We start from the raw sequence: 11,422 nt of genomic DNA, 5'->3' as shown, positions 1-11,422 counted from the left end.
TGATGACAAATAAATTACATTAATATTGTGCAGATGCTCCTGGTTCTGCTGTCGCCCACAGAACATGGACTGCAGAAACAAATACAGATTCAAATGAGGAAATGAAACAATAGAATGCAGTAGTAATTTCATCTATTTTGGTTTTAAAATAAGCCCAACAGTGGGCGTCTCGGTGGCGCAGCCTGTAGAGCACTGACCGCATGCTCATTGCGAGCCGCGACGTATAACAGAGCGACGTATAACAAAGTGCATACCCATAACCAGGGATAAGTGCGCTGAAAGACCCTAGAGGGAAGTACAATTTCAATTGCTACGTGTACAACGCAGATAAGGACCAGGGCCTAATCTTTTTTTTTTTTTTTTTTTAAACAAACAAATAAACAAACAAACAACAACAAAGCAAAAGTGACCAAACTTAACTATCCAAATACTACTTACCAAGCCAACTAAAAATACCGAAACACAAAGTAAATCACAAAGACAACAATTAAGGTTCACAGGGAGGTAGGAAGGGATGGGGAGGGGTGCTGCTTGAAGAGTTAGTCGTGCATAATTGAATAAAAGTAAATAGGTACGCATTTCTCCTGCCTAGTTTAAAACCAATGCTACCGTTTATATTCGGGGAAGTTGTCGTGTCTAGGAAACGACAGAGTCCAAATCTTCAATTTGTCGAAAAACATCTTCACGAGGGAAAAGACGACACCATGGCAGCAAGTTCTTCAGGAAAATCAGACTTTATTAGCAGAAGCGCAAAAAGCCAGATCAGTTCTCCAGAACTGAACCCCGACTGTCATTTTTACACCCGTTTTATACACAGTTACTCCACCTACAACTCCTCCTCAACAATGTTCTTATCTTAACTCCTCCCACAACGTCATTGTGGCAAATCGCCAAAGGTCCTTATGCTGCCAGCTCTGTAAAAAGTTCAGGGCGTTCTGCCAACTACGAACAAAGTTCAGGACTCCCCCCGTCCTCACTTCACCCCGCACCTGCTCTTGGCAGAGTGGAAAACTACCAGACCTCATAAAGTTCTGGATGCCCCCCCTCTAACACACAGGTCATCCATACACGTCACTCTGTATCTTTCGCTTTTATAAGACGAACTAAGCAGCAGTAATCATTGAAAATATACAGACATACAAAACATTTGATTAATATTATCTTCTAATATTCTTTTCTAATATACAGACATACTAAACATTTGATTAATTATTCTCTTCTAAGTGACTAAATGTAGGTTGCATTCTTTGCATTCTTTGCTCTCATTTCAACAGTTTTCACTGTGGTTTCTTGCGTTTTCATAAGCTCAGCTATAATTAATGTTCTAGGTTCATTTGATTTGATAACAAGCAGCGTACATGGGATATACTAATTATAAGTCACTTGCATATAGATACACTTCTGGCATAAAACATCGAGAGTCCCGGAGAAACCAGCTGTAAAGGCATATCTCGCTTTGCCCGCTGTCCTTGACACAGTTCGAGACGCCTCCCCCCGCCAGCTGGCTGCTATATTAAACTCTGGTTACATATAGGTTCACTGTGTAATTCTAGCACAATTTAGCAGTTAATCAGTTTGAAACTATACAGGGTACATATCATACTTTAATATGGATATATTGATACACTTTTAGCATACATCGTCGAGAGTTTTGGAGGAACCAGCCTGCTCACTAAGGTGGAGTCTGATTTTGACTTGCGATTGTTTATCATGCGTTTATCATTATCATCACGTAATGTTATTATCATTATCGAGAGATTTTGTTTATTAATATGACGCTTTATGCGATTTGTGCACGTTGTAAAGTGTATAGTTTAGACGGAATTCACACCATGTGTTGTGTCTAGTATTTGTATCAAGTTCAGTGTTTACCAATGGTGTAAAGGCTACATGTTGGCTAAATTGCAATTTACTTGCACAAGACATGTTATATGATGTCCGTCGGTTTGTTTAATCAGAGTGATATGCTCTTTGGGTATCGTTCGAGTATGTTTATTTCTGTACTCGTAGCTAATCCATATACAGGTGCATCTCAAAAATACAATATCGTGGAAAAGTTCATTTTTCCATAATTTCATTCAAAAAGTGAAACTTTCATATATTCTAGATTCATTGCACATAAAGTGAAATATTTCAAGCCTTTTTTTGTTTTAATTATGGATTACAGCTCATGAAAATATTAGAATATTACATAAGACCAATCAAAAAAAGGATTTATAATACAGAAATATCGACGTTCTGAGAAGTTAATTATACACTGTGCAGTAATAGCAAGAACATAAATATTAGCAACTGGATATTTATGCTGATTGTTGTACATTCTGTTTTCCCCTAGACCACACACACACTCATCCAAACCCAATCCTTACCACCTGCCATTAAACTGGTTAAGAGAAGTCCTGCCTCCTTCCCTGTTTGACTGACACACCGTGACGACGGCCATTACACTTGAACCTATATTCACTCATCTACAAGGACATTGCTAGAGCTCAAATTGCTAATTGCATTAATAAAATAAAACACGGTTACTGTGTGTCCGTTTTATTTGAAAGTTTGTTTTGGTAGGCGTACAGTATACTGTAGCCCATGTAGTCTTTTACAAGCACCTGAAATTGATGTTACCGTAACAGGGGAGGTTGCACCGGTATCAATATAGCCTACTGTTGACAGGGGTCGTCAAAAACATCTGCACAACTGACAAAGACCAGAAGGTTGATCCCAGCCGAAAATCTGTATTGTCCAACGTATACATTGTCTCCCAGAGGGCAGCCTGTAGTGTAGTGGTTAAGGTACATGACTGGGACCCACAAGTGCACAGGTTTGATGCCTGGTCTAGCCACAGTAAGAGCTGCACAGCTGTTGAGCAATAACTTCAGGCCCATTACCCTGCATTGCGCCAGGGGATATAGCCTATTCTGCAATTGATGAAGACTAAACTATGTAAGCTGCTTATTAGTAGCAACAATGAAAAAAATTATATCACATCATTTAAATCTAGATTGTGTGCAAGTTGGCTCACTACGGGAACAAGCAATGTTAAAAGCTAGTCTCTATCTGCACCTGCGCCAAGTCCGGAGGCACACTGAAGTTACGAAATCACTTCAGCACATTCTCACCGGATCGATCGAGCAGGGGCGTGTACTTCAAAGTAGTTCAAAGTACCCGGATTCGCTGGTCTGGTCTATTAGCTATACACATATATTTTTTTGTGATTCTCATAGACTGACTGAAAGATACTTTATATGTGATAGACATATAAAGTATTTTGTAACAGCTGAGGGAGGGGCCCCTACTGTATTTGCCAGAAGATATGATAGCCCTAGCTAACCTTAGGGATTGTGTAGCATATAATATGGTTTACTTTATTCTTCTAACGTTACAACTATTTTACTGTTGAGGGTAGTTTACTCCGGGTAAATGCTGATAGAACTGAATGTGTTAACTAGTTACCTAATATGTGAAAACAAATAATAATAGCTGACAGAAAATACAACAAACTCACCGCGGATTGTGATTAAGTGACTATGTTGCATCGCGAGCTGTCAGCGCAGAGAGCAGCAGTAGGCGCTTTGCTCTCTCCCAAGAGAGCGCATAATTAAAGGTACAATAGGTAAGATTTTTGTGAAAAAGTGTACATTTTTCTGGCCGTCACTCTATCAAAACATTGTACAGCTGTACAGAAATTCAAGGTCATTGGTTGAAAGTTGGTTCTAACTGCCACAGCCAATGGCGTGGGCGCTTATTCAGATTTCGTGTAGCTGTCAAAATTGCACTCCAGACAAGCAATCACTGAAACTCCGTATACTATTGCTTATTATCCAAGCGAAGACTATATATCTAATTATAAAACCAAAATTGTTATGTCTGCCTCTTAATACTTACTTAGATCAGACACTTATATTGCTAGCTTTTGGCTCAAAGAATCACGCAGCTACCCCGTTCATGTTATTTATTTCAACTGTCGTGCATAGCATTACAATCCATGACGTCACACACTACGGAATGCCCTCAGGGTTATTATAAACTCAAACATCACATCCCTTTTTTTCTTGAACAATTGTAAATACATTTTTCAACTTTTTATATAAACACTTTTTTTTCCATAGATACCTTCAAACCTGTATCTCACAGAATAATCAAATGATTACATTATTCCTGAACATCAATCAATTATATCAGTCAATGAAACAAAATAATAAAACACTCTCCCCCCTGACACCTCCCATGCCTCTACTCTTAGTGGGTTAGGTCATAGTCAGACAGTCTCAGAGGCACCTGTCTGGTTCGCTGAGGTCTACCTGCGCTGGGCATGTCTGACATGCAGGTGTCAGTGGGTGTCGGCGGAGTCACTGGGTCCCTATCAGAGTCCACTGTGATATCCTTCAACCATTGTGTTTGGTTCTGTTCCTGGGTTGTCTCGTCCGGCCCATTCACTGTATTTCTTTATGAATGTGCTGTTTCTCGCATAGCGCTCTCCTGTTGGAGATTCTACTATCATCTGACTGCCTGTTCGACTGATAACTTTGTGTGGTGTGGCTTTAAAGGGAGTGGTAAACTTGTCCACTTTGTCCTGCCTTATGAGTACGGTGTCCCCAAACTTCAATCTCTGAGCACTGTGCTCTCCGGCGGTCATCAGTGTACAGTTTGGATTTGCCTTTAAGCTCACTGTCTCGGTCACGCACCTCCATGTCTGCGGCTGCGCGTGCCTCTTTAATGTCAGGTAGTTTCCCTCTTATCTTGCATTTAAAGAGTAGCTCTCCTGGGCTCTTCCCAGTCGTGGGATGTTCAATGCTTCTGTACACAGTCACATACTTTCTCAGCTCCTTTGTCCAGTCAAGACCATCTGAATGAGCGATCCTGATTCTCTTCATCAGTGATGCGTTCTGGCGTTCGACCTCTCCGTTGGCCTGAGCCCACTTGGGTGTTGTCTTCAGATGCATGATGCCGTTGCTCTCACAGTATTCTCGAAACAACTCAGATTTAAACTGCGGACCATTATCAGATTTGATGGTGACTGCTAAACCGTGACGGCTGAATATTGACTCAAGGCTATCAATAACCTTCTCAGCTGTCGTGGATGTCAAGATGTCATATTCGCTATAACGACTGTAATAATCTACCACTACAAGGATAGACTGGTTGGTTGGCAGGGGACCAAGCAAGTCCACGGCCACATCCTGCCAGGGTCCATCAGGAAGGTGTGTGGGCCTCAGCGGTTCTGGTGGGTCGGGTCTGGCCACTATCTGGCACCCATGACACTCTTTGCAGTGTTTCTCAGCTGCTCTATCTATTCCAGGCCACCAGACTTTTGTTCTGAGATGTTGTTTTGTTCCCACAATCCCTAGATGTCCCTCATGTGCTAGGTTAAGTGCTCTTGCGTGTAGAGCTGGGGGTAGCACGATCCGTGTCCCACGGAGGACTAAGTGTCCTACTACACACAGTTCATTCGCTATGACTGCATATGCTTTGCAGTTCTCAAACCGTCCATTTCTGACTGCTCTCCTCACCTCAATGAGCTCTGGATCGGTTACCGAGGCTTCCTCCACCTCTCTGGTTGTGAGTGCTTTTGGCGTTGCGTTGACAGCCACGAACCGCACATACTCGTCCGAGCCGTGGTGGTGTTTCTCCTGTTTTGCTGTCTCTCCTTATAGTCGTGATAGTGGATCTGCAATGTTTTTCTTGCCTGGGATATGCATCACTTTAAAGTCGTACGGTTGCAGGCGGAGTACCCACCTCTCAATGCGGGCACAGGGTTTGGAGTATGGTCCGTATATTACTTCTAGGGGCTTATGGTCGGTTACTAAAGCGAACTGTCGGCCATAAATATACGGATGCAGTCTCTCGCATGCCCACACAAGAGCCAGGGCCTCTCGTTCGGTTTGCGAGTATTTACGCTCACAATCACTCAGACTACGACTTACATAATATATTGGCACCTCTTTCCCTTTTTGGATTTGAACTAGCACCGCCCCTAATCCCACAGGGCTTGCATCAGCGATTACTTTGGTCTGTGAATCCTTATCAAAATATGCTAAAGTACCTGCTCTTGCTAGTTCGTTCTTGAGTGCATTGAATGCATCTCTCTGTTCCTTGCCAAACTCGAATGGTGCGTCTTGTCTTGTTAGACGTCGCAGCGACTCTGATAATGTTGCAAATTGTGGTATGAACCTACTGCTGTAACCGACCAGTCCTAAGACGCTCCTCACTTCCTCGGCGCTCTCTGGTTCACGAGCTTTGGCCACAGCTCGCACTCTCTCGGCGGTCGGTCCGATGCCTTTCTCGGATAACAAGATGCCCATGAAGACCAACCTGTCCATGTTGTACTGGCATTTGTCTGGGTTCAGGGTCAGACCTCTCTCCATCAGTCTGTTCAGGGCGGCATGGAGACGCCTGTCGCGTGTCTCTTGGTCTGGTCCGTGTACTATTATGTCGTCGGAGATATTTTCAACTCCTTCTATTCCCGTCAGTGCGTTTGCCACCTCGTGCTGATATTGCTCGCTGGCTGAGCACACACCGAAAATCAGCCTCTTGTACTGGTACACTCCATTGTGTACTGCGAAGGTTGTGATACCTCTCGACTCTGGGCTCAGTTCTAGCTGATGGTATCCCCACTTTAGGTCTAGTTTACTAAACACAGTTGATCCATTCAAGCCTTGCAGGATCTCGTCCACGGTTGGAATGGAGTACCTTTCTCTCACTATAGCCTGGTTTGCCCGTGTCATGTCCAAGCATAGTCTCACATCTTTATCTGATTTTGGTATGATAACCACAGGGTTTACCCAGGGGGTAGGGCCATTTACTGGTTCTATAATGTCCATGTCTATCAGTTCTTTTATCTTGGACTCTACTGCCCCCCGGAGGTTGAATGGTATACGCCTTAGAGGCTGTGCTACAGGCTTCACGTCTGGGTTGATGTATAAGCTCACCTGCTTTGAGTTCAGTTTTCCAACCCCTTGGAATAGCTCTGGGTACTGCCTTTCTAGTGACTGCTTTGTGTCCACTACGGCTGCAACATCAACTCCTATTTTCAAGACTCCAATCCTCATAGCTGTATCTCTTCCTAGTAAAGCCTCACCTTTACCCCTAACCACCACAAACTCTGTCTGTTCTGTTCTGTCACCTATTGTGATCTTGCACTTGAATGCACCTTTAATGGGCAGTGGTTCACTAGCGGCATAAGAATATAACCTCTTTTCTGCCTTGGGAACATATGACTGACATTTTATGTTTTTTGATTTCAGTCCCTCCCATGTATCTTCACATTACTAGTTGCTCCCGAGTCAACTAACATCTGTAGTTTTACTCCTCCCACAGAAAAGGTAAGTCTCTCGGACATGTTACACTCTTTTACAACAAATGCATATTCATCTTCTTCTTCTACATTCCTCACACCCTGTTTTGACTCTTTAGACTTGGTACGACAAACCGTAGCGAAGTGGTCTTTCCCTTTACATCTACGGCAAGTCTGTCCACAAGCGGGGCAATTTGGATCTTTCCTGAAGTGATCCGTGTGTCCACATCTGTAACACTTCTTCTCGTTTCCTCCTTCCAATGGCTTCCATCTAGAATGTTCTTTGAACCGTGTCCCACGTCTCCCTTCTTTTTGTGCAACGTGGTGAACAGTTTCTGTCTCCGATGGTTGCGCCCGACATTGCCGCCATTTGCGTTTCAATTTCTTTACACTGCGAGGCAAGTTGCAGTGCGCGCACAAGCGTCAAACCGGCGCCTTCCTCTAGCAGTTTTCTTCTCACGTACATCGACGTACGACGTGCACCTGCTCAATATAGCATCTCTTATCTGGTTCTTCACATCTGCACCATAACCACAGTCCCTAACAGCTAATCGCAGACGAGTAGCAAACTGCTGAATGGTCTCGCCTGAGTTCTGAGTCAAGTCTGACGAGCGAATGCAGCATTCACCTGCGGCACGAAGTATTCGTTCAAGGCTCTGACCGCTCCATCATAATCTGTCGCCGGCCCTGTGTCTGGTAGTGTCTGGAAGATGTCTTGTACATCTGGGCCAGCAAGGTGCAAAAGCAAAGCCCTTCTTCTCTGCTTCGTAGCATCTGTAGCGCCGTCACCCAAAATCAGTCCCTTGCCGTCCGCAAATAGCTCGAACGACGTTAACCACCTCGTCCATCTTGGACCAAGCGTGGAGGGATCGTCAAAACATTTGAAGTTTTGTATTCCGGATTTCTCCATGTTTAGCTATCTTAACTCACTTTTAGTTAACTAAACTTTTACTTTCGCTATATCGTCGCCATTGTTATGTCTGCCTCTTAATACTTACTTAGATCAGACACTTATATTGCTAGCTCTTGGCTCAAAGAATCACGCAGCTACCCCGTTCATGTTATTTATTTCAACTGTCGTGCATAGCATTACAATCCATGACGTCACACACTACGGATGCCCTCAGGGTTATTATAAACTCAAACATCACATATATATCTAATTATAAAACCATACCAGTTTGTTATTGGTAGCAACAAGCAAATTATCTATATTTAGCTTGATGAATTTACAAATATCCACTTACAATAAAATATAGGCAATATGAACAGTAGTGATTGCACAAGTGTTGTGCTTCATGTGGATGTTTGTAAATTCGGGAAGCTAACTAGTAATAGCTAAATTGCTTATTGTTACAGATTGCGAAATGGTATTGTTTTCTAACTAGATAAGCAATAGTTATCTCAAACTGTAAGTTACAGTTGCATCATTTGTGGTAGATTATCTTATCTTAGTTTTATAGCCAGCTAGTTACGTAGCCAAATAACTTGCTCACAATATAGTTGGCTGGCTAAAGTGAAAACTTCAATAAGACAAAAACTATAAATAGTGTTGTGTAGCACACCAAATTCAAGTCACCTGTTCGGCGAACATTTTCTTACTAGAACACTACGGAAAAGACGGCAGGCTCTGTTGCGTTGGTCACTGTCAGCTTTCCAAAACAGTGCACGAGAACACTGAACTGTATAATAACGCTTTATATACGCGTTATATTCATAGACTGTGGGTTGTGGTTTGAGGTTGTTTGTTGTTGCAATTCCTCTCTTGACTGTTAGGAGTCCAAAATTACCTATTACCTTTAATGTTACATTGATACATGAAGCTAGCACGTGTGCCGATGCAGTTGGCAGCGGACAATATTATTAGGCTACTGATTTTATAATTCCAGATACCATTGAATATATATATTTTTAAAGATATAATGATGTTTTATAGAGTAGCCTATATAACGGTATATCATTTTTACAAGGTAACAAAAAACTATGGTATCAAAATGAAACCATGGTACAATAACTAATATTATGTTATTTTCCTACTCAGGTAGTGAGTTTCTCAAATAAAGCCTATGGGGAAATTAAGAAATGCTGTGCACTTGAATCAATGTTGGTTTCTGCACCTTTCTTACAGTGGCATTGGCATTATGTCGCCCCGCCTTGATGATTGCATTTTCATTTAACTTTTGACACTTTTCTTGCATTGTGCGTTAATGTATTTAAAGCAAAGACAGGTGGACAAAGACAGACACCTTTTGAATTGTGCAACCCTTTTAGCTATCTATGTCTATCACTGTTATAATCTAGTTATGTTTTTGATAATGAAATTTGAAATGCCTGGTTATAGACTGAAAATGCATAGGCTGCAGCGTAAATTAGGCTACATTTAAATTCACGTTTTGACACCAGTATCGCATGAATCAATAACTCTTATCTCTGAACATAGGGTCAAAACCACACTTACATTTTGCTACATTTCAGCGGTTCCCCCTGGTAAAGTGAACCAATCGAGTCCTTCGTCCCATGGTTTGAAATCTCCTAAAAATTCAACAGCATTTCTTTCCAGCGCCTCACAGCAAGGAGGTCCTGGGTTCGAATCCCCGTCGGCCGGGGCCTCTCTGTGCGGAGTTTGGATGTTCTCCCCGTGTCTGCGTGGGTTTCCGCCGGGTACTCCGGTTTCCTCCCACAGTCCAAAGACATGCACGTTAGGCTGATTGGAGAGTCTAAATTGCCCGTAGGTATGAGTGTGTGAGTGAATGGTGTGTGTGCCCTGCGATGGACTGGCGACCTGTCCAGGGTGTATTCCTGCCTTTCACCCAATGTATGCTGGGATAGGCTCCAGCCCCCCTGCGACCCTGATCAGGATAAGCGGGTTCAGATAATGGATGGATGGATGGATTTCTTTCCAGATATTAACCTTATCACGCAGGCCCGAATGTCAATGTGGTCACAAGATATACTGTACTGTATGAAAGCATTAAAACTATTTTGCTATGTCATTGCTTTAGCGACAGCAGTTGCTTATTTTGTAACGTGGGTGGCAAAACGAGGTGGGGGGACGCAATAATCGACTATTGAAACGAATAATCGACTATTCTGATTATGAATCGGACAATCAGTAAATGGCTTTTATTTTGGCATCAGCTTTTAAATTTAGCTTGAGGTTGTTTTAGTCATGTGATAACTAACAATAAAGAATTGTATCAAAAATACGTATTTTAATTAACTTTCCCGCTGATACAAAAGATTTAAAATAAAATCCAATATCCATTGTTTGTGTGAACAGGATCATTGTGAATAATAGGGTATTATACCACGAGTTGACTAAATACTTGTTTCTTATTGGCTGGAGGGGTGTGCATTATTTCCCAGTAAATGCACGGTAATAATTCACGGCTAAGTAGTTGCAGTGAAAGTGGTCTTTATCACCATTCAAAATGAATACGCAAGCTCATTCTACACTATTGGAGGTTCCATTCACAACTAAACATAACGGTATCAATTCGGTCAACATTGTCTAGCAACAACAATATAACTGCTTACCCGTCAACAAAATGATATTTCCATCTAAAAAGAAAGGATTCTCCGAAACATGACCCCATTTTATATTGGTAAGCATCCAATTATTCTTTTAAGGAGCTGGCCTGCTTGTGAATAATAAATGGCGTGTGAAATTATCTCTTGTTCATGGGGGATGGGTATTTGACAAAAAACCATTGGACCTGAAATCATTATAGTAGTTTACTAGATGTTATTACTCTAATTATTGCAATTATTATTATTATTATTTTTTTTTACAATCTTCTGGATCTGCTGCTGCCAGTGGGGAGAACAAGGAGAGGGAGATTCAGGTAGGGGGAGGGTGACGGCAGGGGGAAAGTGAGAAGTTTTTACAGGTGCATTTCAGGAAATTTCTTCCAGGGTAATGTAGTATCCAATGTAGAGTAATTCAAGCCTCAAAAGACCCATAATTTGTTTACCCTGTGTCCCTTCGGATTCACCAAATGGCCTTTTTGGAAACCGACCTAGACAGCTTAGAAAAAGCACTGCAGAATGCTAATTCAACATACACAACAGGCACAAAGATGATGTGCAAAAAAACAGAACCAGCTGACTGAGATCAGATATCCACCAAAA

This window comes from Conger conger, chromosome 16 (genome assembly GCF_963514075.1).
Source record: "Conger conger chromosome 16, fConCon1.1, whole genome shotgun sequence".
Taxonomy (NCBI): domain Eukaryota; kingdom Metazoa; phylum Chordata; class Actinopteri; order Anguilliformes; family Congridae; genus Conger; species Conger conger.
This window is presented reverse-complemented; position numbering follows the sequence as displayed.